The 27529-nt window shown below is 38.9% G+C and overlaps 1 protein-coding gene and 1 non-coding gene across 2 annotated transcripts in view; one reads left to right on the top strand and one right to left on the bottom strand.

The window, feature by feature from the left end:
* The window catches only part of Grm7 (glutamate metabotropic receptor 7), an 897218-nt gene that overhangs the window by 454703 nt on the left and 414986 nt on the right, over positions 1–27529 (bottom strand). The gene's annotated exons all lie outside the window — the stretch shown is intronic.
* Positions 26343–26449, top strand: LOC127679451 (U6 spliceosomal RNA). The gene has a single exon (XR_007976764.1). It is a non-coding gene; the product is annotated as a U6 spliceosomal RNA (small nuclear RNA).

Here is a 27529-nt window from a genome sequence, read left to right as displayed (position 1 = left end):
AGGAAGACCAGAAGAAATGAAATCAGAGTCACCTTCATGGATTTGAGAACAAGATCATTAGGCAGCAGAAGGGCACAGGAGGACAGGACGTGTAAGAAATAGAGAAGAAAATTTTAGATAACGAATTTGGCAACAGAACACATTTCGGGGGAGACCTGACTGGGTTACTGATAGTTCTTAGAGGCCAACACTGAATCATCTTTAAGATAACTGCTTTTCATTCCAGCTTGAAGAAGGGAAGGAAAGAATAAAACAGTAACAGCTGAATTCCCCAAGAATATTCTCAACACCAGGGCATAGAGAACATTTCATAGAACATGGAAGGTCTAATGGCAATGGACCCACATGAAGGCTAGTGCTGCTAAACTTGTACAGTCGGGGCTGAACTGCATAAGGCTTTATGTGGCAAACTTATGAGAATCTTCCAACTGGAACCCTGCCAGGGAGACCACACTTCACATTCCAAGGACTATTTTTACATGTTAGTAACGAGTGAGCATACCACATTGTTTAGCCAAGAACCAGTGGAAAGCATGCCCTCATCAAACATGCTAAGGATGTGCAGTGCCACCATTTGGCTGGATAAGCATCTGCTGCAATCTTTGGGATGTATCCTAAGTGAGGTAACCCAATCACAAAAGAATGCACATGGAATGCAGTCACTGATAAGTGGATATTAATTAGCCCAGAAGCTCTGAATACCCAAGGCACAATTAGCATAACAAATGACTCCCATGAAGAAGTAAGGAGAAGGCCCTGATCTGGAAAAGGCTTGACCCAGCATTGTAGGGGAGTACCAGGACAGAAAAAAAGGAGGGAGGTGATTGGATAATGGGTGGAGAGAAGAAGGTTTATGGGACATATGGGGAGGGGGGAACTGGGAAAGGGGAAATCATTTGGAATGTAAACAAAGAATATAGAAAAGAAAAGAAAAGAAAAGAAAAGAAAAGAGAGGAGAGGAGAGGAGAGGAGAGGAGAGGAGAGGAGAGGAGAGGAGAAGAGAAGAGAAGAGAAGAGAAGAGAAGAGAAGAGAAGAGAAGAGAAGAGAAAAGAAAAGAAAAGAAAAGAAAAGAAAAGAAAAGAAAAGAAAAGAAAGGAAAGGAAAGGAAAGGAAAGGAAAAGAGAAAAGAAAAGAAAAGAAAAGAAAAGAAAAGAAAAGAAAAGAAAAGAAAAGAAAAGTAAGGGGACCATTGTCCGGAGGAGACTGAGTAACAGAGGTGCCTGCAGGTCATGTAGAGAGTGCCAGCAGAGAGGCACCTTTCCTGAGTTGCCACCCATGCTGGAGTAGAGTCTTCAATCAGACAGCTGCCTTGTAGTCATTCATCTCAGAGGAAGCTGCATAGCTTCTTCTGTGGCCTGTGGTGCTGTGCGGTGAGTCACTTCTCTTGATGTTTTTATATCCACATTGTACCTACTGATTCATTCATTCATCCAGCACATATTTACTAAACAACTGCTAAGTTTTTGGGCATGCTATCTTGCTGGTTATGTAGCAATCAACATGAAAGACAGACATCCCACTCACTTGTACTGTCAGGGCAACTACCCTTTTAAAATTCTTTTTCAAGATAGTGATGTCCTATACAATTGCTATGAGCCTAGTTTGCAACTGCAATCCCAGAGCAGAACATCACGTTCTCCTGAACAGCTGGTATCCTGGCAGGTCGTGAGTGGGTTAATGAAGAATGTGCTCCCATTCAGGATGCCTTGCGAAAGCAAGCTGTTCCTGTCCTTGAACAAGAAATAAGAAATTGGCTGATTTTTCACAGTCACTGGTTGTTCCTGTGGCTGGATTATTCTCACCAGTCAAAACCAATTGTCATTTGTCTTCAGGTAGCTCCTCTGGAAAGATCTCTATGTAGCCCAGGACAATATGAAGGGGGTCAATTTATGAAGCTTGGACGTCGCTGGCATTTCTGAAATACTGTTTTCTTTCAGTTGGTTATCTATCTATCTATCTATCTATCTATCTATCTATCTATCTATCTATCTATCTATCTCTCCTTATGTCCATGTGTGTGCATGTTCAAATGCAGAAATAAGGCATGTTCTGTGATCATTTTTAGCCTTAAAAACTAGAGGCTGGAAGCTGGAAAAATGGCTCAGACGTTAAGAGCACTGGCTGGTCTTACAGACAGCCTGAGTTGAATTCTAGAACACACATGGTAGCTTACAGCCATGTATAACTCCAGATCTAGGGGATCTGATGCTCTCTTCTGTTCTCCATGGGCAGCACACACAAATATGTGACATACAGACCCACATACAGGCAAAACATTCATACATATCCTAGAAACATAGGGATTATATGGTATTATGTCAGGGTGGGATCAATCTAAAGGGGTTCAGATATACTTTAGAGGTTACTGTGCTCAGCTATAGATATGATGCTATATCATGCTGACTACCATCCCTCAATGGTAGGGAAATGTATGAACTCAGTGCTTTGCCCATGCATCATTGATCCTTTCACTATGTTCACTCTCTCCCATAACAACTTTTCATTGATTGCAAAGAGTTTTGACACATATATTTTAATTTCTATTGATTATTTTTGGGGGATGGGCATTGAAACCAGGGCAGGAAGCATACCTTATACTCACCTTCCACTACGGAGCTTACTGTCTAGCCCTGTCTGTATTCTTATTCAAAGAGCACAATGTTCAATAAACAGTTGGTTGACATGCAGATGCTCATCTTTCTTGCAGATGAGGTGACTTAGAAATCAAGCAGATTTGGTCAGTCCTCCATAGCTAAGGGCAACCCTAAGGCAAACCTGAGAGATTTTCATCTTCAGTCCAGAACTTTCTGCCATCCCAGCTATGATGAGGGTTTCCCCTCATCTGCTGCCCCTCAGGCTTTGCTTTATCCTGTCCTGTCCCCATCCTGGTACTCATCAACATAGCAGAATGAGTGCAATATTGTCAGTTCCTGTATGGTCTTCTAGGCTGGCAAACTCTTTTGAACTGTGAGCGTTTTTGATAACTCTTTCATAACAATCAGTTTTCTATAGTGATTCAGATACAGGCTTTGTTACTTCAACCCCTCTACTGTTTTCCTATGCATGTCTTCATAGAAGGAAAGTAAAAGGATCATCATCTTTTCAGTAGCCAATGAGAAACAATCTATACATAGAGCTCTAGGTTTGTTGTATGCGGTTGAACTGTCTGATCATCTGGATTTAATTCTATACAAAAATATGCAGAGTATTACTCAATGCAGTTATACTAGCAGTGAGGCTATGTTTGTTTCAATATAAAAATTAGAAAGACAATGCAAATAGCTGTGATTGTACTAGTCAGCACTGCGTGTGTGTCAATAAATTAAATTGATCTTTAAACATTCTATCTCTTTGATGCCCTTTAGTGCAACTCACTTTTCTACTACTTATTGTTTCTGCTATGATCTATACATGCTACAGCAAACTCTTGCTACAGTTAAGACTCAACAGACTACACATATCAAAAAGAGCCATCTTTAGAGGATTTGAACATTTGTCATTGTTAAAGAAATATCACTCTGTATCAGTGTGAATGTCACAAACCAAAGAAGTAGAAACAAATGAATCCTGCCTCCAATGGCTTTAGAAATGTATCATCTTCCCCATTTGTCACAGAGCTTAGAGAGCTTGCTTCTCTTCCTGGGAAAGCATGAAATATTTAAAGCCTATGCCAGCCAACACTTCAATAAGCACAAAGGAGGCCAGGTAGCATCATATACTCCCTCTTTGAACCAATACCCATGATTTTCCATAAATCTTCCTGAGTGTGATGGGTAATTTTAATTGTCACCTTGAAGAGAATTAGAATCACCTTGAGGGGAAAAAAAACAAAACTTTTGACACATCAGTGAGGGAGTTTCTAATTTGGTTAATTGAGTTGGGAATGGCACCACCCTAACTGTGGGGTACCATTCTGCTGGCTAGGGATCAAGGCTTGAATAAAATGAAGAAAGCCACCTGAGCTCAGACACTTGTCTCTCCCTGAGTCCCAACTGATGAGGCAGTGTGAACTGGGATCTCATGGTCCTACTGCCATAACTCCACCAAAGTAAGCACACCCCTCTTTTAAGTTGCCTCGCTGTAAATTTTGTCAAGGCCAGGAGAGAGGTAATGAACACAGAGAGTTTCAGGGGATGCACTCAACCACTGACACTATAAGGCTGAGTTCATTGAGGTTTTCATGATACAGAAAACCATTTCAGGCAGGCTTCCTCATCTCTGACTCACTGACCTGCACTTAGAGAGATCTCATTTTTGTTCTGATTTTCTTTGGAGAATTTCCATAGAAGCATCATCCAGTTTAGGGATCAACATTTAGGTGCTTGGGTTACACTGGAGAGTTTGCTGGATTTCCTGCAATAATCTACTAATTATCAAATAAGGTTCTACTTTAAGCAAAAAAGAATTACAAACAAACAAAACACCCCCCCAAAAAACAAACCACGATTGGGACTATTGACGAACTACAGTTGGACTGACAATATTTGTACAATGCCAAAGCAACCTGTATTCAGGAATCAGGAAATAGATTTAGCCTCAAAAGTCTCCCATTCAAAAACCATGATAACTCAGGCTGGCCATGAAAATACAAGTCTCAACTCTCACAAATGCAGAAATAGACTTAGGACTGTAAGTTCAAGGGCAACTTGAACAATCAGCCTTTGTTATATAAAAAGATCGGGTCTCAAAAATTAAAGTAGGCAAAACAAAAACAAATGAACGTGTTGTTAGTATTGAATTCCATTAAATTAAGAATTGCCACATAGAATTTACAGATACTTATTTTTGTGATGTGTTGATGTTTCTCAGGTTTTTATAACAGAAATGAAACACATGGGTATATTCTAAGGGGGACTAACACTGTCTTTGATGACCTCAATATAAACTTTATGAACTGCTTAGAGCAGTCTGAAAAGGAAGTGGGGAGAGATATACACATATCCTCAAATCCCAGGAAGAGATTTAAATGACTAAAAGGAAGCATGGGACATTTTTACGGAAATATAATTTTAAATTACATAGTTTATTGTTGTTGTTCTTGTGGTAGTGGTGGTAGTGGTTGTAGTTGTGGTTGTTGTTTTAGAACAAGTAACATCAGGAAATTCTGTCCACATCTGCTATTGAATATTAGAAGGTTCTTTAAGCCTAGTAAAGAAGAGGGGATCATGGTTCAGGCATTAAAAAAAGTTAATACTTTTGAAGGCACTAAACTTGGACATCAATTTCTCCTAAGAAACAGAGTTCCTGGTTGGTATCAGTGGAGTGAAAGTGTGAGAGAAAAGGAAGGTGGCTAGATATCACACAATTGCTACCCAGTGAATGTTAGAAGTTAAAACTACAGGAACCAATTGGCCGGCAAAGAGGAAAAACATGTCTTATTTATTGGAATTGTAACTGCAAAGTACTAAGAAAAAAAACAAACAAAACAAAACTAAACAAAGACTACATAGCCTTGGACCAATGAATATGGATTTTAGTTTGGGCTAAACCAAAGAGGGACATTACCAGTTATGAACATTCTGACTAGTCCTGAAAATTTTCCTCCTAAAACAAAAAGTTATATTTTACTTTTTACCCAAAATCTGCAAGTATCCATGTTGGTACATTTGGCAGTATTGTATCTTACAGATAAGAAATCTACATGATCATCTACATCTAAATTCATTTGCTACATTCCCTTGCATCCCATAGCTTCAGTACCAAAACCTACAGCAAAACTAAAATCACATGGGCCTTGGTTGTGATTACAAGAAAGAAAATAGGAAACAGAGAAATTCTATAGACAACATGGTGAATAGGAGGATGGAGAAACATGAAGAACCAAGAAGTAGGGCCAAGGTCCAAGCTGCTGTACTATGGGACATGGCCATCCAAGGATATCAAAAAGTAAGTGTAGTATTTGGAAAGTAGAGGCATATGCACCTTGAGCAAGGCCTAGTATATACACCCCTAGACACTGGATTTTAAATGGACCCTAGCTGTAATTCCATAAAGATGGTACCCTAGAGTGTTTGCCCCATTGCCTATATAGGTTTATAATACTTCCTCTTGTGTTAGCAACAGTGTACTAGGTCCCATCCCAACTTCATATAGGATCTTTATTTAGTAAAACCAGACATCAACACTGTAGGTTATTTAGGGGCATTAAGAGGCAGGGATAGTGAGACTAGTCAGGTAATAAGAGAGGAAGGAGTACTTGGGGGAAAGAATAGAGACAAGGAACAGAGCCATGAGGACAGAGAGAGGAGGCAGAGAGGGAGAGAGAGAGAATGAACATGGAGAAGAGAGAGAGAGAGAGAGAGAGAGAGAGAGAGAGAGAGACAGAAACAGAGAAAGACATAAACAGAGAAAGACAGAAACAGAGACACACAGAGAGACAGAGACACACAGAGAGAGACAGAGACACAGAGAGAGAGACAGAGGCACACAGGAGAGACACAGAGAGAGACACACATTCACAGCTCAAAAGAGCTGGGGTGGTAGGGAGTATCCTGTTATCTGCCTTGCAAACCCCTTGAGGCAGTGGCAGGTCATAATATGAGTAGCTGCTGGGTCCCTGAGTCAGGCCAGTAGAATTGCCTATACATGAACACTCTTTTTTTTTTTTTTTTTTTTTTTTTTTTTTTTTTTATTTGATATAATTTATTTACATTTCAAATGATTTCCCCTTTTCTAGCCCCCCCCACTCCCCGAAAGTCCCGTAAGCCCCCTTCTCTTCCCCTGTCCTCCCTCCCACCCCTTCCCAGTTCCCCGTTCTGGTTTTGCCAAATACTGTTTCACTGAGTCTTTCCAGAACCAGGGACCACTCCTGCTTTCTTCTTGTATCTCATTTGATGTGTGGATTATGCTTTGGGTATTCCAGTTTTCTAGGTTAATAACCACTTATTAGTGAGTGCATACCATGATTCACCTTTTGAGTCTGGGTTACCTCACTTAGTATGATGTTCTCTAGCTCCATCCATTTGCCTAAGAATTTCATGAATTCATTGTTTCTAATGGCTGAATAGTACTCCATTGTGTAGATATACCACATTTTTTGTATCCACTCTTCTGTTGAGGGAAACCTGGGTTCTTTCCAGCATCTGGCAATTATAAATAGGGCTGCTATGAACATAGTAGAGCATATATCCTTATTACATGGTGGGGAATCCTCTGGGTATATGCCCAGGAGTGGTATAGCAGGATCTTCTGGAAGTGAGGTGCCCAGTTTTCGGAGGAACCGCCAGACTGCTTTCCAGAGTGGTTGTACCAATTTGCAACCCCACCAGCAGTGGAGGAGTGTTCCTCTTTCTCCGCACCCTCTCCAACACCTGCTGTCTCCTGAATTTTTAATCTTAGCCATTCTGACTGGTGTAAGATGAAATCTTAGGGTTGTTTTGATTTGCATTTCCCTAATGACTAATGAAGTGGAGCATTTTTTAAGATGCTTCTCCGCCATCCGAAGTTCTTCAGGTGAGAATTCTTTGTTTAACTCTGTACCCCATTTTTTAATAGGGTTGTTCGGTTTTCTGGAGTCTAACTTCTTGAGTTCTTTATATATATTGGATATTAGCCCTCTATCTGATGTAAGATTGGTGAAGATCTTTTCCCAATTTGTTGGTTGCCGATCTGTCCTCTTGATGGTGTCCTTTGCCTTACAGAAACTCTGTAACCTTATGAGGTCCCATTTGTCAATTCTTGCTCTTAGAGCATACGCTATTGGTGTTCTGTTCAGAAACTTTCTCCCTGTACCGATGTCCTCAAGGGTCTTCCCCAGTTTCTTTTCTATTAGCTTCAGAGTGTCTGGCTTTATGTGGAGGTCCTTGATCCATTTGGATTTGAGCTTAGTACAAGGAGACAAGGATGGATCAATTCGCATTCTTCTGCATGCTGACCTCCAGTTGAACCAGCACCATTTGTTGAAAAGGCTATCTTTTTTCCATTGGATGTTTTCAGCCTCTTTGTCGAGGATCAAGTGGCCATAGGTGTGTGGGTTCATTTCTGGATCTTCAATCCTGTTCCATTGATCCTCCTGCCTGTCACTGTACCAATACCATGCAGTTTTTAACACTATTGCTCTGTAGTATTGCTTGAGGTCAGGGATACTGATTCCCCCAGAATTTCTTTTGTTGCTGAGAATAGTTTTAGCTATCCTGGGTTTTTTGTTGTTCCAGATGAATTTGATAATTGCTCTTTCTAACTCTGTGAAGAATTGAGTTGGGATTTTGATGGGTATTGCATTGAATCTGTATAGTGCTTTAGGCAAAATGGCCATTTTAACTATATTGATTCTACCGATCCATGAGCATGGGAGGTTTTCCCATTTTTTGAGGTCTTCTTCCATTTCCTTCTTCAGAGTCTTGAAGTTCTTGCCATACAGATCTTTCGCATGTTTGGTAAGAGTCACCCCAAGATACTTTATACTGTTTGTGGCTATTGTGAAGGGGGTCATTTCCCTAATTTCTTTCTCAGCCTGCTTATCCTTTGAGTATAGGAAGGCCACTGATTTGCTTGAGTTGATTTTGTAACCTGCCACTTTGCTGAAGTTGTTTATCAGCTGTAGGAGCTCTCTAGTGGAGTTCTTTGGGTCACTTAGGTAGACGATCATGTCGTCTGCAAATAATGATAGTTTGACTTCCTCCTTTCCAATTTGTATCCCTTTGACCTCCTTATGTTGTCGAATTGCCCGAGCTAGTACCTCAAGTACAATATTGAAAAGATAAGGAGAAAGGGGGCAGCCTTGTCTGGTCCCTGATTTCAGTGGGATTGCTTCAAGTTTCTCTCCGTTTAGTTTGATGCTGGCTACCGGTTTGCTGTATATTGCTTTTACTATGTTTAGGTATGGGCCTTGAATTCCTGTTCTCTCCAAGACTTTAAGCATGAAAGGATGCTGAATTTTGTCAAATGCTTTTTCAGCATCCAATGAAATGACCATGTGGTTTTGTTCTTTGAGTTTGTTTATGTAGTGGATTGTATTGATGGATTTCCGTATATTGAACCAACCCTGCATTCCCGGGATAAAGCCTACTTGATCATGGTGGATGATCGTTTTGATGTGTTCTTGGATTCGGTTGGCAAGAATTTTGTTGAGTATTTTTGCATCGATGTTCATAAGGGAAATTGGTCTGAAGTTCTCTTTCTTTGTTGGATCTTTGTGTGGCTTTGGTATCAGCGTAATTGTGGCTTCGTAGAAGGAATTGGGTAGTGTTCCTTCTGTTTCTATTTTGTGGAATAGTTTGAAGAGTATTGGTGTTAACTCTTCTTTGAAGGTCTGGTAGAATTCTGCACTGAAACCATCTGGTCCTGTGCTTTTTTTGGTTGGAAGACTTTCTATGACTCCTTCTATTTCTTTAGGCTTTATGGGACTGTTTAGATGGTCTAGTTGGTCCTGATTTAATTTTGGTATTTGGTATCTGTCAAGGAAATTGTCCATTTCCTCCAGATTCTCCAGTTGTGTTGAGTACAGGCTCTTGTAGTAGGATCTGATGATTTTTTGGATTTCCTCAGTTTCCGTTGTTATGTCTCCCTTTTCATTTCTAAGTTTGTTAATTTGGATACTTTCTCTGTGCCCTTTGGTCAGTCTGGCTAAGGGTTTATCTATCTTGTTGATTTTCTCAAAGAACCAGCTCCTCGTTTTGTTGATTTTTTGTATGGTTCTCTTTGTTTCTACTTGATTGATTTCGGCCCTGAGTTTGATGATTTCCTGCCTTCTACTCCTCCTGGGTGAAATAGCTTCTTTTTGTTCTAGGGCTTTCAGGTGTGTCATTAAGTTGGTAATGTATGCTCTCTCCATTTTCTTTTTGGAGGCACTCAGGGCTATGAGTTTTCCTCTTAGCACTGCTTTCATTGTGTCCCATAGATTTGGGTATGTTGTGTTTTCATTTTCATTGTGTTCTAAAAAGTCTTTAATTTCTTTCTTTATTTCTTCCTTGACCAAGGTGTCATTGAGTAGAGTATTGTTCAATTTCCACGTGTATGTGGGTTTTCTGTTGTTTCTGTTGCTATTGAAGACCACTTTTATTCCATAGTGATCAGATAGGAGGCATGGGATTAGTTCTATCTTTTTATATTTGTTGAGGTCTGTCTTGTGACCAATTATATGGTCGATTTTGGAGAAGGTACCATGAGGTGCTGAAAAAAAGGTATATTCTTTTGTTTTAGGATAGAATGTTCTATATATATCAGTTAAGTCTAATTGGTCCAAAGCTTCAATTAGTTTCATTGTGTCCTTGTTTAGTTTCTGTTTTCCTGATCGGTCCATTGAGGAAAGTGCAGTGTTGAAGTCACCCACAATTATTGTGTTAGGTGTAATGTGTGCTTTGAGTTTTAATAAAGTTTCTTTTATGAAAGAGGGTGCCCTTGCATTTGGAGCATAGATGTTCAGGATTGAGAGTTCTTCTTGTTGTATTTTTCCTTTGACCAGCAAGAAGTGTCCCTCAGAGTCTCTTTTGATGACTTTGGGTTGAAAGTCAATTTTATCTGATATTAAAATGGCTACTCCAGCTTGTTTCCTGAGACCATTTGCTTGTAAAATTGTCTTCCAGCCTTTTACTCTAAGGTAGTGTTTGTCTTTGACCCTGAGGTGTGTTTCCTGTAAGCAGCAAAATGTAGGGTCCTGTTTACGTATCCAGTCAGTTAGTCTGTGTCTTTTTATTGGGGCATTGAGTCCATTGATGTTAAGAGATATTAAGGAATAGTGATTGTTACTTCCTATCATTTTTGACGTTATTTTTTAAATTTGATTGCTTAACTTCTTTTGGGTTTGATGAAAGGTTACTATCTTGCTTTTTTCAGGGTGGAGTTTCCCTCCTTGTATTGGTGTTGTCCTCCTATTATCCTTTTTAGGGCCGGGTTTGTGGATAGATATTGGGTGAACTTGGTTTTGTCGTGAAATATCTTAGTTTCTCCATCTATGGTGATTGAGAGTTTTGCTGGATATAGTAGTTTTGGTTGGCATTTGTGTTCTCTTAGAGTCTGCATGAGATCTGCCCAGGACCTTCTAGCCTTCATAGTCTCAGGTGAAAAGTCTGCTGTGATTCTGATAGGTCTTCCTTTATATGTTACTTGGCCTTTTTCTCTTACTGCCTTTAGTATTCTTTCTTTGTTTAGAACATTTGGTGTTTTGATTATTATGTGACGGGAAGTATTTCTGTTCTGGTCCAGTCTGTTTGGAGTTCTGTAGGCTTCTTGTATATTCATGGGCATCTCTCTCTTTAGGTTAGGGAAGTTTTCTTCCATAATTTTATTGAAGATATTTGCTGGCCCTTTAAGTTGTAAATCTTCACTCTCATCTATGCCTATAATCCTTAGGTTTGGTCTTCTCATTGTGTCCTGGATTTCCTGGATATTTTGGGTTACAAGCTTTTTGCACTTTGCATTTTCTTTAACTGTTGAGTCCATGGTTTCTATGGAATCTTCAGCATCTGAGATTCTTTCTTCTATCTCTTGTATTCTGTTGTTGATATTTGCATCTCTGTCCCCTGATTTCTTCCCAAGGCTTTCTATCTCCAAAGTTGTCTCCCTTTGAGTTTTCTTAGTTGTTTCTACTTCTGATTTTAGATCCTGGATGGTTTTGCTTAGCTCCTTCCCTTGCATGTTTGTGTTTTCCTGTAATTCTTTAAGAGATTTTTGTGTTTCCTCTTTCATGAGCTCAGCCTGTTGACCAAAGTTCTCCTGTATTTCTTTAAGAGATTTTTGTGTTTCGTCTTTCATGACCTCAGCCTGTTGAGCAAAGTTCTCCTGTATTTCTTTAAGTGTTTTTTGCATTTCCTCCTTGTTGGCTTTTGTATTCTCCTGGATTTCTTTCAATGATTTTTGTGTTTCCCTTGCAAGGGCTTCTAACTTTTGATCCATTTTCTCCTCAATGTCCTTCATGTGTTCCTGTACCAGCATACATGAACACTCTTGACAACACACAAGCAAATGGTTATTTCCAAACAGCAAATGTACTGAGACAGACAATTTGGAAGATCCACTATGCAAAAATCCTATGACTTACTAGGCGATAGCCAAGTTCAAAACAAATCATTGATGCATTTTAGGAAGAGGCTTGCAAAATTTAAAATTTGTATTATTTGTATATTCTTTTAGTTTTGGGGGCTTTTCTCACTTAAATTGAGGTGGTTACTTTTTAACTAAGGTATTTATTGCATACAGTAGTGGCCTTCAGGGGACATACTCATCTCCCAAGACGGCCTTTTTGTCTTTCTTCCTCACTCACACTAGAAACTTCCTAACTTCCTTCTTCACTCAAACTAGCTCAACTTTCATGCCATGCACATCTCTCTGTGTTTTTACGTATTCTCTCTCTCTCCCTCCTTCCCTCCTTCCATCCCTCCCTCCCTTTCCCCTCTCTCTCTCTCTCTCTCTCTCTCTCTCTCTCTCTCACACACACACACACACACACTTAACCATATGGAAAAACATTCAGCATTTGTCTGTCTATATCTGTCTCTTTTATTTAATAGGGTGATATCAATGACATCTAGGTTCCTGAAAATGACATATTTTTATTTTTCTTTAAGGCAAACTACAACTATACAGTGCACATAAATGCCATACTTTCTTTGTCCCTTCATCTGTTGGATGGATATAAACAGAATGGAATTGAACAGAAGACTGAATGGTGATGGTTGGCTTTTGAATTGATGTGGGTTCAAGTACAGGAATGAGTATGTTCAAAATAGTGAGGTTTTAAGCTCAAATCAGCCATTATTCTTGCAGCCTATGACATTATGCTTTAGCATTCATACTCTGCTTGAAGGCATCTGTTAGTGTTCATAAAATGGCAGAATATAATTGAGTCCAATCAATCATTTCAAATCAATATATTAATGTTAGTATTTCTACCAATCACCATACTATCTAGTCTTTCACAAAAAGAACATGTAAGAAAATGTTTGTGTAGTTTGAATGAGGAATGTCTCCTAGAAACTGAGACACATGATCATTTAGTCTATAGTTGGTGGCACTATTTTGAAACTTTTGGTCCCTTTAGAAGGCATAACTGTGCTGGAGAAAGCACATGACATGGGGCAGGTTTTGAGGGTTTCCCCAAGTTCTGTGCTTTCTCTGTGTAGACAAAACTGTGACCAACTATCTTCCTGCTGCAGCCGCTGGCATGCTTCCCAAACCTGATGGAATCTATCCTTCTGGAAACAGAAGCCAAAATAAGCCCTTCTTCCTTAAGTTGGTTTTGGGCATACAATTTTATTTCAGCAACAGAAAAAAATCACATGCATAGTGTTACATTCATGCTGACTTTTTGACAAATGCCAATGATGTTGGCTTTGGCACCCATGTGGCGGGTAAACAGAGGCAGGCAGCCACTGGGGTTCAGTGCTTAGAGCCACTGACCAAAGTGGATTCAGATAAGTACAGGGGCTGCTGCCAAAGGTAGCCAGAGATTAGAGAAGCTGGTCAGCAGACTTTATTTCTGGTGGAACAAATCTTAATTTACTGGGGCTGGCACTCTCTGGGTCCAGCAGAAAATCTATGCACTCTTTTAACTCCTTGGGACCAGAGAGAAAGAGAAGGAAAGAGAGAAAAGTCACAGACAGACAGACAGACAGACACACACACACCCACACACACATGTACATTGAATGCATGAAACAAAAGGCAGTGTCCAATATTTTTATATATACAAATGTACATGCATGCATGCATACACACATACATACATGTGAACAAACCTACAGACGACACAGACATATTCACACATAAAATGGTTAGAGCAAAGCTCCTGCAAGCAGACTCCACTTACTCTACGCATACACACATAAATATACAAAACTGGTGGAATGAAGGAACAATGTTCTAACCCCCATTCGCACAAAGTTTATGCATACACACACCTGGATGGAAGAGACAAAGTTCCAGCCACCCCACCCCACCCCATGCCATACTTTATTCTTTCTTCCATCACTTACGTATCACAACAGAATCTTTCAAACAGCATACAATCACAGTGTGGTTATATTTTAGTTTTCTCCTAGTGAATGACTGTAATAGAACAATGTGTGTTTTCTTATACCTCTACAAGAAACAACATTACATAGTAGGTAAAGAAAATAAACTATTCTCAAGAAGCCACAAGCAACTTGTTATAAATTAAAGACGTATAAGCAGGCAAGGTAGTTTTCTCAACCTGTTTCTCTTAGTGGCAAGCAGCAGTTTGTGATTACAAAGAAAGAATTATTTTATTATTTATCTTGAGAAGTAATCTTGTAAGAATCTTAAAAGAATCACAAATTCAAACTTTTATATAAAAATCAGTGATATCTACTTTAAATTCTCAAAATGTGTGTCTACTCATCAGCAATTCTTAATAAATCATAGCAGGAAGCTGAGGGCGAAATAGATATAAGAAATCAATCATCACAACTTCCAGCCTTAGTGAGAGTGACATCAGCCAGCGCTGCCACTGTTCTTGTTCCCTGGCCGTAAAGGGTCCCTAGCCTAACCAAAAAAAAAGTGTGCTTTTCTGAACAATATAATATTGTTCCCTAAATTTTTTCCATCATAACCATTAGTAAAATCATCACAACCTAGCTTCGCTAACAACTTTATTTTTCCAAATGCTTTCTAAGTGTGGTCGTCATTGACAATCTCTATCTCTAGGTTTCTTCTCTAGGGTGGTGAGAGAATCCTTAATCTGCACCAGCAGCAATGGCTGAAAGAGATCAAGCATTAGTACTGTGAATGCCAGAGATACTGTCCAGTGAGGGGCTGGAAGCCCCTCTAAAGTTTTCATATAATTCTTAGGTTAAGAGGGATGTGAGGGCAGCAAGCAGAGCAGAACTCAATGATAGCATAAACTCCTCAGGACACATAGCCTTCAGGGCCTCCTGTATGGCCCTAGGCAGACAATGCTATTTTGCTTGAAATTTTTGAGTTTGATTGTGTGGACAAATTTGAAAAGATCAGTTCCGAAGAAACAAGAACACGCAGTATAACAATTCATAAAATATTGTGAAATGGAAGCTTCCTAAATTTGGGTCAAAGTTGTATTCTTTTTTGGTCATTCAAATTATTTTCACGATTGCTTTTAATGAAAATAATATATTTTAAAAATAAGCTGTACTCGTAGGGAACTTGGAATGAGCAATGGCTCAACATACAGGCACAAAGCTGAAGTTTTCCTTTACAAATAACTGATAACTGGGCTGAAATGGGAGTAGTAGGTGAGAAGCTACAATCCTGTTTCCTATGGCAACAGGCCAACCCACAGCTGCAAGTTCACATTTCCCTTCCATGTCAAAACCATCACACACTTAAAACAAGTCCTCTCTTACTGCTCTGCTCGTCTATCAGGCAATTGTTTAATTGTATGTTTATTAATACTTCTTATTAGCACACTTAGTTTGAGTAGGATGACAATTTTCATCAGTTAGACTTGCTTTCTGCCCACCATTATCATGTGCTTGATGTCACGATCAGTGTCAAAACTGATTAACTGTGCTTTGAGTTAAAAATGAAACCATGAGTTAAATTGTGAGTTTTGCTTTAGAAATGAGCAGCGGGAGGAGCTACAGAGATGACTCAACATTTTATTTTATTTTATTTTATTTTATTTTATTTTATTTTATTTTATTGCTTTTGCAGGGGACACAGTTTCACTCCCCAGCACCCAGACAGTGGATGATAATCAACAATCTGTAATTCTGGTGCCAAGGAATCTAACAGCTGCTGCTGAGTTTCTCAGGTACCACTCATACAAGCGGTATATGTACATGCAGGTAAAACATCCGTACAAATCAAGAAACACCAAGAACACAGAGCATAAGGAGGGTAAGACGTGACTTAAGGGAACCATGACAGGCCTGATTTCAAGGTGAGTGTTAAACAACAAACTTTATCAGTCCATCAAAAGAAACAGAATGTTCTAAGGCTCAGACCTGGGAGGGTCAGAAATGGAAAAGACAGGCTTTATTACATTGTCAATGCTCTACTGAAAAATAATAAAATATAGACAGCAGTAAGATGAAAGTGTTGGCTGAAGAAATGCCTTAGCAGCTAAGAACGCTTAACTGTACTTATAGGTGACCTGAGTTCAGATCCCAGCACTAACATCAGGTAGTTTGCAACCATCATTGTCCTGTAGATCTGATGCTCTCTTCGGTGTCCCGAGGTACTGCACTCATGTACTTATGGCCACATAAATAAAATAAAACCACCTGGCATACAATAACTCAAACCAAACCTCTTCGTTGAAGGCAGATGATGATATTATTTTATTAAAATTGATTTATCCATTTGACTGGTAGCTCAGCTCTCTGTCTTGAGAAACAGCTCTATGAAAGAACTTACCTGTCCATCTGCACACACTTCTATGCCCCCCACATATTCCACACATCTACCTCATATTTGAAGCTCAGCACTCAAGTAGTTTTGTAATCAGCATCTCCTAACTACATGTATCTGTGATTAGGAGTATTGTTATTTCAACCTAGCTAATTGAACCTGTGGAAATCAGTGTGTTTTCTCATTTTCCCTCAATGCTCATTTTTCTATCACAAGGTAATTGAGTTAGTAGGCTTCACTGGGGATGCATTAAGGCTCCCAATGATGTTTTCCCATCTCTGGAAAGATAGAGACACTGCTGTTCACTATCACTTTACAAATGTATAGACAGCACTTGTAATTAAGACAATAATCTTCCAAAGTGCTTTGATTAAAATGTTGTTCAATCAGATTTTGTGTAACACTGGATATCTTAGAATTTTAAATTAAAGTGCTGGGTCAGTATCCCCAATTTATTTTCTGTAAAATAATTTGCTGAAGCATTTTACATGCATTAATAATTCTTTCTGGAACTTTTAATGACAGCAGAATCCACCTGCAGAGATTTAAAAGAACCCGTTGGTGCTTTTGCTCAGGCTCTATTTGTATAGCTGTTTATCTAAAATGACACTCTTGATAAATGTATTTCTGTCACACAGTATCACCTCTGCAGTCTCTGTGTCTCTGTCTCTCTGTGTCTCTTCTGTCTCTGTCTATCTGTCTGTCTCTGTCTCTCTCTTTCTCTCTCTCATGTGTGTGTGCGTGTGCATGTGCATGCCCGTGTGCGTGCCCGTGTGTGTGTGTGTGTGTGTGTATGCGCACCGCGCGTGCACACAGGCACATGCACCTAAAAGTAGCATTGCATGCCCTGAAACTGGGGTAACAGATGTGTATAAATCATCTAATATGGGTGCTAGAAACTGAATTTGTAAGAGCAGGAAGTGCTCCTAATTTCTTAGTCATTTCTTTTGTACTTATTGGGTGATTTTTCCACTATTTATTTATTTATTTATTTATTTATTTATTATTATTGTTGATTGTTTTTGAAACAGGGCCTCTCACTTTTTAACTTAGGTTAGCTTCTAACTTACTATAGAGCTCAGGCTAGCCTCATACTCACAACAGTTTTGCCTCAACTTGTGGGTGCCTGGCCCTACAATTATTTGCAAATATTGGCAGCAACAGTAAACCAATCTGCTGGGAGCCAGCCCCGGAGGGTGCGCAGTGTTTCTTGTTTTTGGTTCTTTTTGAGGGCAGGGGTTGGGGGGTGGGGGGGTGGGGGTGGGGGTGAGGGAGTGGGGGAATGGGGGGTTGGGGGTTGGGGGGGCTGGGGGTTGGGGGTTGGGGGGGGTGGGGGGGGCGGGGAAGAGCGTCAGTGGGGGTAAGACTTTGTCTTACAGAAAAACTTAGCGTTACTGTATAATAAAAAGTTTACTTATCTAAGTCTAAGTTACTATGCTAATGTAGCTGACCTGCCTTCTGTTTTCCTAGGAAGGCCAGAGACTGCAGTCTCAGGCACTTAGCACCTTATCCCAAAACAGCAGGAGATTAAAGTATTAGTTGCTAGAGACTTTTCCCTATTGTCCAGATGCCTCTTGCTTGTCAGGCTAGGGGGAACATTAGACCAATAAACTTCTACTGAACCAGGAGAAGAGAATAACACTCCCATAAAGAAAACTTTTACATAAGCAAATATGCATAATCTTACATAAATTCATACACAGCTTCAAACATTTCATTTATACATTTTCGTACAAATTATGTTGGTCCCAGCTTGCATGCATTCTCACAATTACATACTTACACACACACATACATATGTTCTCACAATTACATACATACATAACACATCCATACTTACATGTGCATATGGAGCAAGAGATCAAGCACTGGTGCAGAAAGAACTTACTCATTTCTGGATGAAAAATGGACCTCCAAAATTTATTGTATCAAGAAAGAAAAAGCTTCTACCTTTTTAATGCCAAATGAATTAAATCCATGTTTATAAGAAAAAAGCTTTGTTTCTTTTAATAAGACTGAGCCTGCCTTGTCCTTACCATGGAACCTGTTCTGTCACATGGTAAGAAGATTGCCTGCTCCTTCAGCTCTCTGCAACATCTTTCTTTTTCCTGTTTCTCTCTGCATTCTGCACATTAGCTCTCTTAGTTTTTTTTTTTTTTTTATGTAAGCTATAGTTTCTAACTTATTCATTCTGCATTCTCCTTCTAATCTTGTTCTCTTCTGACTAAAGACTTCTCCTCCTCAGTTCATTTCTTCTCTCAGCTCTGTTCTTCTCACCTCTATTTCTCTCACCTAAATTCTTCTGGTCTGACTCTTTGTCCTCAGCCCTTAAACATCTTTCAGAATACATGGTCACATGTTACAAAGTTCATTGCAAGTTCACACAAAATACCAAGTCATAAAAATTGAAATAGAAGTTTACAACGGAGAATGCTAAATGCATATCCATTAGGAGTAATTATCTAGCTAAACCTCTATCACTTGTCTTCACTACAGGTTCATAGAAAGTTTAAAACCATAACTAAGTTCTAAATTAAGTTTTCTATAGATAAACCCAGTCAATATTTAACTCCTGTCCTAGCACTTATAATAAATCATTAGCTCCCTTTTTATGACCTTTGGTTAATTGTTTTACAACCTCTTGGAATGTGCTCTGAGTAGGAGAAAGTCTGGTTGCCATCTGAGAGCAATTAACTTGTGACACTTGGGAGATTGGCAGAGTTCTCATTGCAGTTTTGACTATCAGAAAAGGACCCAGTAGTAGTCTCATTATAAAAGAGCTTAATAATCACAGATATAATTTTAGGAATTCTTACAGGATCATCATTAAAACTTAAGTCATCTATTTGTCTACATAGCATCACTGTAAGACAGTACATCTTCATGGGTCTGCAGAGATTTGTTCCAATGGGGTGTACTATTACTTATTATTGTATATGCTTAATAATAACAGGAAATGCATATTAATAGCAGGAATCTTTCTTAAAATTAGTCCCTCACAGCCTTGTTTAATGAGGGCTCACCTGTTGCAGATTATATCACAATCAGAAGCTGGCCATTTCAGGATGATCACCTGCTAGTATATTAGCTTGTCCCATTATGGCTTCTGACACCAATGAAAATGTTAGTCATTAGTTTATCACAGTTTTGTGCCAATCTAATTATACACGATTTATTTGAAATAATATTTAAATATCTAATTTGTTTTAAAACACACTTTAAAAATATTTAAACTACTCTGGCCTTCATTTCATGGAACAGTAACTGTAAGTTTAAAGAGAATAGACATCTTCCCCTTAGCCACATGTTTGTAAAAATATTGGTTTTGGCAACCTAAACCAGGCTGTCTGTCCCTAGGATATGTTTTCTCAACCATCACACACAACTTACAATTTGTAAAGTAATATTTAGAGAGATGCAAAACAAGGGCATATAATTAGGATCCACTAATAGTAAGATATGGAGTTCTCTCAAGCAATTAATCAGATTTGGAATGCAAACTAATCTTGCAACTAACTAAGGATAAATGGTAAAAATCTTAGTACTGAACATGGGAGGCTCACACCATGACAAATCGGCTTCTGGTAGAATAGGACAGATACAAATGTCACCAGTCCATACTTCTTAGTGATGTTACTGAAGGACTGTGTAATACAGATTACACTGAACATTAGTTCAAATACATCAGTGACCCTCAGTCTTCATGTTTCACAATGTGACTTTAATAAGAGTTTACAAACTCTAGTGGAGAGACATTACAGTTGTTGTTGTTTTGTGTTTTAAAGTCGGGGTCTCTGTCCATATATGCCTCAAATTTTAACAGATCTCCTTGTCTAAGCCTCTCAAGTACTCACATTATGGACATAAGCCATGATGCTGGCTTCATTCTCAATTATGTGCAATGAATACTTCCTAATATATAAAAACACGAAGTCTTATTTGTGTTAGACCTTAGAACCTCAAAATACCTTCCACAGCAATGGGAGATAGAGGATGCCAATCAAAAACCTTGACTTGAGGCAACTGTGCCAGATGATCTCATGAGTTCATAGTCATGGCGAGACATAAATCAATGAAAGAAATCAGAGAAGATGTACTAGCTTACTATGCTGTGTTTAAAGATGTATAAGACACAAGATAAGTCATGTTAGCCTCACCTCTAGCCACACCTTGACATAGTTTGAACTGTAAGGTGATGTGTTTATTGTTGTAGGCACCTAAGCTTAAAGTATTTTAATACTACAGCTGCAAATAAGAAAATCACATGTGATCTTTGAGTACCACCTACCTCCATTTAAGAAATACTGAACTCATTACTTTATTGGCATGCAGGGATGACTCTTGAATGCTGGAAAAATGAAATCAATGCTCTAACATTTTGTAATGTATGCAATGCTCAAAGTAGAAATTATGAAACAGTATGTCTGGGGTATGACTTGACATGTTGTGTCTAACAGGGTCTCATGTAATCATCAGCATTACTGATGGTTATTTTTAAGCAAATGAATTTTTAAAAAATATATAGAAAAAAATCCCTGTTTTATTGGAAAAACTTTAATAAAGACAAAGAGACAAAGAAAATCTCATAAAGTGATGAAAATGTTTGACTAAAAATAAATATCTGTAGAAATAAATCTACAGATTTAGAAAGTACTATGAATGGTATTTGTGACACAGAAATTATTCAAAGGAGGGCTGTAGACACAGTACATCTGATAGAACATTTGTCGAGAAGCCATGAAGATCAGGGCTTGTGTTTAGCCCTGCATCAAGAGGTCTTGGTAATACCTCCTGTAATACCAGCACAGGGGAGCTCGAGAGAGGAGGATCAGGAGTTCAATGTTATCTTCCAATGCACACTAAGTTCAAATGAAGCTAGTTTGGACTATATGAAAGTTCATTAAAAAATAAAACTATACATACACATAAAAAAGGATTAAAAGAAGCAAATTTTCAAAGAAAGTATAAGAACAAAGGTCACAATGCTCAGTGCATTGTGACCCTCACTCATCAATGTGAGCAAAATCATCTAGCTAGTGAGACAGGAAGGACAGAATCACAAAAGGCACTTATGAAATATTCCTCACAATGTCCCATAAAACACCTATTTTAATCACTGGTAAAAGAGTTCAATTTACATAGATGACAATGCTAAATTTAAAGAGCAGAATCTGGAGAGTTCTGTTGTGTTCTCCTTTTCAGAGACTATTTTAAAGGCGATGTTATTTCCAGCATTTCAGACTTCTTTGAAGAACACCCAAGTGCAGGGAAACAGAAAGCCTCATCAATTATCTTACCTCTTACCTGCCTGGAAAGGGGAAAGTGTTCATGTTCATTTGAGTGTAGCAAAGGGAACCATCCCTTACTACCTTTGCTAGGAAAAGAAAGAAAGAAAGAAAGAAAGAAAGAAAGAAAGAAAGAAAGAAAGAAAGAAAGAAAGAAAGAAAGAAAGAAAGAAAGAAAGAAAGAAAGGAGGGAGGGAGGGAGGGAGGGGGAAGGGGGAAGAGCGAGGAGGGAGAAAGGGACTAAGATAGGTAGCAAGAAAGGGGCAAATGTCTTTGTGAGAAAAAAATATAAAACAAAATATACATACTTATTTTTCTGTTCAAAGTAATTTTAGTATCCACAAATTGCCAAATTAAAATCAATAACAAAGCTCCTGTCTTGAAGTTCTGGCCATGGAGATAAAAGCTTCCCCACAAGCCTGCACAGTCCCACAGGACACTATGGTCCTAAACCATTCTTAACCTCTTAGCCTTTACAAAAATTTGGTGCATGTTAGATTATGTTTAATTTCAATGTGACCAAAGCTAGACTTTCTTGATTAGTGATTCACGTGGGAGCATTGAGCCCACTGTGATTCCTGCCACCCCTGGGCAGGTTCTCCTGGATTGTATAAGCAAAGTCACAGAGAGGAAACTTGTAACTAGAGTCCCTCCATCGTCTTTGATTCAGCTTTTGGTTACTGTTTCTTGCTTGAGTTCCTGTTCTGTGATGGAGTGTGACCTTACCAAATAAATAATTTCTTCTGAAATTTGGTGTTGGTCAGTGATTTATGGCAGCAACAGATAAACCTACCTAGGTTAGAAATAGATACAAATTATGTGTGAGATTGTCAGCATGTCATTAGTTGCTGACATCTTAAGTACTGACTTCAATAGACAGAACATTTGATGCCTCAAGAAAAGTTTCTTCAAGCATGATTATTTGTACACAATGCCATGAAAACTATACTTCATTTTACATTTATAAACATTTATGCTATAATTTCCCTAGCTTGAATTACATGCATGGAACTTCTGGGGTGTTTATCAAGTGCTTTATATGATTAGACATATTGATGGCTCTGGACAGATTATTAGGTATTAGTCTTGCAGATGTGCATGTCCAGAATGCTCACAGTTACTGTGTGTTTTTCTCTCATCATATACCTAGCTTATCAGCAGGAGTGCCAGTATGTGGTGAGAGGGTTTCCTTCAGTACTCATATGGCAACGTCTCATGACAGTTCCCAACAGAAGAAAACTACATTTGAAAAATGAAGAAACTCACATTCCAGGAGCAGGGTAGTGCAACTGTCCACAGAAACCATGGCAGTAGACACTCATTGGAATTTAGCTACCCTGTTTTCTGAGATTAAGGACTTCTCCTCCTGGGATACTGCCTCCACATGATATAGCTGAGCTCTTCTAATGTAAATGAACTGAATTTAGCCCACAAGCATAGAAGGGAAGCCATTTCTTGTAAATTTAATGAAAAATTCAAATGTTGAATTTTAATAGATTTCCTATTTTAACTTGTACTGTGACAAAGTAAACCTGTATTTTCTGACCACAGTGTGGATTCAAAGTTGATGCAAAACCACAGATCCTTTGTGGGTACTTGTTGCCTGTATTCACACACAGAATACACTGCCAGTTGTTACAGAGAATGGCATCAGCTCTTGCTCTTAGTACCAACAGACAACCCAACAAGATTCCTTGCTTGGTATAGATGGATCCCATAGGAAAGATCATTTTTTTTATTTGATTTATTCTTTATTTACATTTCAAATAATTTCCCCTTTTCTGGGTCCCCACTCCCTGCAAGTCCCATAAGCCCTCTTCCCTCTCCTTTTCCTCCATCTACTCCTTGCCACTTCCCTGTTCTGGAATTCCCCTATACTGTTGCACTGAGTCTTTCCAAAACCAGGGGTCACTCCTCCATTCTTTTTGGACATCATTTAATATGTGGTTTATGTCTTGGGTATTCCAAGTTTCTAGGTTAATATCCACTTATCAGTGAGTGCATACCATGATTGATCTTTTGAAACTGGGTTGCCTCACTTAGTATGATGTTCTCCAGCTCCATCCATTTGTCTAAAAATTTCATAAATTCATTGTTTCTAATGGCTGAATAGTACTCCAGTATGTAAATATACCACATTTTTTATATCCATTCCTCTGTTGAGGAACACCTGGGTTCTTTCCAGCTTCTGGCTACTACAAATAGGGCTGCTATGAACATAGTGGAGCATATGTCCTTATTGCATACCGGGGAATCCTCTGGGTATATGCCCAGGAGTGGTATGGCAGGGTCCTCTGGAAGTGTCATGCCTAGTTTTCTGAGGAACCGCCAGACTGATTTCCAAATTGGTTGTACCATCTTACAATCCCACCAGCAGTGGAGGAGTGTTCCTCTTTCTCCACATCCTCATGGTATCTTCTCCAAAATTGATCATATAGTTGGTCACAAGACAGACCTCAACAAATAGAAGATTGAAATAATCCCATGTCTCCTATCAGATCACTATGGAGTAAAGGTGGTATTTAATAACAATTAAAACAACAGAAACCCACATGCACATGGAAACTGAACAATACTCTATCAATGATACCTTGGTCAAGGAAGAAATAAAGAAAGAAATCAAAGATTTTTTAGAATTTAACGAAAATGAAGGCACAATATATACAAATCTATGGGACACAATGAAAGCAGTGCTAAGAGGAAAACTCATAGCTTTGAGTGCCTCCAAAAAGAAATTCGAGAGACCATACACTAGAAGATTAAGGGAATAACTGAAAACCCTGGAACAAAAAGAAGCTAATTCACCCAGGAGGAGGAGAAGACAGAAAATCATCAAACTCAGGGCTGAAATCAATCAAGTAGAAACCAAGAGAACCATACAAAGAGTCAACAAAACCAGGAGCTGGTTTTTGTTTTATAAAAATCAACAAGATAGATAAACCCTTAGCCATACTAACCAAAGGGTACAGAGAAAGTACCCAAATTAACAAAATTAGAAATGAAAAGGGAGATATTACAACAGAAACTGAGGAAATTCAAAAAATCATCAGATCCTACTACAAAAGCCTGTACTCAACATAGGAAAGATCTTAACCACAACTGGACCAGTAGTTTAGAATACCAGTTCATTTTGTCCTGGTGACTGTAAATTGTCTTGTTTTCCCCACCTTGATTCTCCTACCCCTCCCTGCCACCCCATGTATGCTCTGCACCCTCGGATGTCATGAACTTTTTATGAAGTGTTAACAGTATGGAAAAGAGCACCTGAGTTAACAGATTTGTATTTGTGAAGCCATGAAGGGCCCTGCTGGGGCGTATCTTTAATTGAAGGGTTGCTTCCTTACTTTGGCTGACTCCTACCTCAGCCCTCCCATTTTCTCAACTCTATCAGAAGTAGAGAGACACTCCTAACACCAGGCTTGGCTGGCTCAGTTTTTCAGACTTGTTGCAGACTGACCAGTTATGTGTTCCAGTCATATATAAAGAAGTATGCAGAAAGAAAGGAGAAGGTGCCTTGGTCCTATAGAGATGGTTACTGTGCTTTCTCTAGTTGGACTAAGAGTTAAGTCAGAGGAATTATTGGCTATGCAGTGAAATTAACATTATCTCATGTCAACCCAAGGGAATTATATTCAGGTGTGTTTGTATCTTTATTACTTAAAGTCTCTTTTCTTCAATTTTAGGTCTTTAGGGAATAGAGTTTGTTGTTGTTGTTGTTGTTGTTGTTGTTTGACAAATCGTTACAATCTTTGTTAAGTATCTACACTTTCATATTAATTTCAGTTGGGAGGAAATCTGTGACATAAATTTTTATTTCCCTTGGCAAATTAAAGCATTCTCTGGGGTCTATTTAATATTCTTATTGAGTGGAACTAGATGTTCTCATGGTCAAAGAGAAACTAAAGAAATCACCTCTACTGGATCTGCAACAGCCTTTCTCTTGAGACCAAAGCAGTAAGAAGAGTTAACTGAAACTTATAATCACAGGGCTACTAAATGGGCAAATGCTTCCTATCAGTGATTCCATTTTTGAGTGGTACTTATTATGTTTGTGTCAAACCCACAAAGGATTTGATGAGCTTAGAATTCCCTGAATCCCAAAGGCAGTGCTGGTTTTCAGATCTTATCTCCCAATGTGGTTTTAGATTCATCCCTGTAATTTCCTAGTTCACAAAAATTCCTAATTCATGAACTGGGTTGTGCTTTTGTTTTTCGTAGTAGGGTAATGAGAGTAATGATAATGTCATCATATGAATGATTATATCCCAAACACTCCCTAAGAACAAGTGCAAATAGACACTCAGTAAACATTTGTCGGATAAACATATGAATCAAGCAAAACGGTGTCCAACCTGTAGCCTCTGGGCTGCATATGGCCAAGGATAGTTATAAATGCAACCCAAACATAATCATTTTAAGTCAATTAAAACATGATGATATTTAATTTTGCAACTTGTTTTGTAGCTTGATTGCATATTTCTGATGTGTGAAGTTTGCAGATGATAATATTATTTTTTAGTAGTAAATAAAAGAAAGAAAGAAAGGCAGATGGTCTCGAAAAGCTTAGTAAGGTAAAACGAACAGTGATTCATGATATCACTTCTTAAAATGTAGGATGCAACACAACTAGTTGCTTAATATAATACATTTTATCATTTATGTGAGAATTTTCTTATTGAAATGATAAAACCATGAATTATTTTTAATATTAAAACATATTAAATGTATTTTCATTTATGTACAAATTTACTTGTTTAAAGTAGATACATAATGTGCTCTCTTTGGCAGCACATATACAAAAATTGAAACAATACAGAGAAGATTAGCATGGCCCCTGCACAAGGCTGACATGCAAATTCAAGAAGTGTTCCATATTTTACAAGCCAAAGGGTCCAAGGGAGAATGCTTCAATCCCCCTTGTTAGGGAGAGGAAACTAATCACGGTGGGGGGAGAGGGGAACAGAGGGAAAGAGGGAAAGGCAGGAAGAAGGGGACAGATAAGGGAACAGGGGAACAAGGGAACAACATCAGGCATTGTGTGTGTATGTGTGTATGGGGAGGGGGAGTAAAACCCATAGGGCCAGCAGAAAGAATGGAAACAGACAAACTCGGAAGGCAGGAGATGGGGGGACCCTCTAGAATGTATCAGAGACCTGGAGGGTGAGTTATACTTAGGGAGGGACCTTAGAGGAAATTCCCTACAGTGGGAAGAGGGAACTTGTAGAGTCCATCTCCAGTAGAAAGACAGGAGGCCAAGTGGAGAGTTAGGATTGCCATCCCGTAGTCAAAAACTCTGATCTAGAATTGTTCCTGCTTAAAAGAATTCCAGGGACAAAAATAGCGAGGTGCCTGAGGGAAAGAAAGGCCAGTGACTGTCCAAATTGAGATCCAGCTCAAGGGGAGGCAACATGACTGATATGGTGTGCTTACAGACAGGAACCTAGCATGACTGCCCTCTGGGAGGCCCAACAAGCAGTTGAAAGAGTCAGATGCAGATATTTACACCAAATCAATGATTATAAGCCAGGAAACCCTGTTGTTGAATTATGGAAATGTAGGAAGAAGTTGAGGAGGAGTGTGATACCATAGGAAGATCAGCAGTTTCAAGTAACCTAGATCCCAGAGATCTCTCAGACACTGAGCCACCCAGGCAGCATATACTAACCAATATGTCTGAAGTCCCCAACACATACAGCAGAGAACTGTCTGATATGTCCTCAGTGAATAAAGATGCATCTAACCCTGGAGAGACTTGAGGCCCCAGGGAGTGGGGAGGTATGGTGGTGTGGTGGTAGAGGTATGGGGACCTCTTCTTGGAGAAGAGGAAGGAGAAATGGAATGAGGAACAATTGGAGGGCAGACAGGGAGGAAGATAACTACTGGACTGTAAAAGTAGATTAAAGAATAATAAATTAAAAAGTAGATAAGTCATAAATTTCAGGATATATACATACATATA

This window comes from Apodemus sylvaticus, chromosome 2 (assembly GCF_947179515.1).
Source record: "Apodemus sylvaticus chromosome 2, mApoSyl1.1, whole genome shotgun sequence".
NCBI classification, from domain to species: domain Eukaryota; kingdom Metazoa; phylum Chordata; class Mammalia; order Rodentia; family Muridae; genus Apodemus; species Apodemus sylvaticus.
This window is presented reverse-complemented; position numbering and strand designations above follow the sequence as displayed.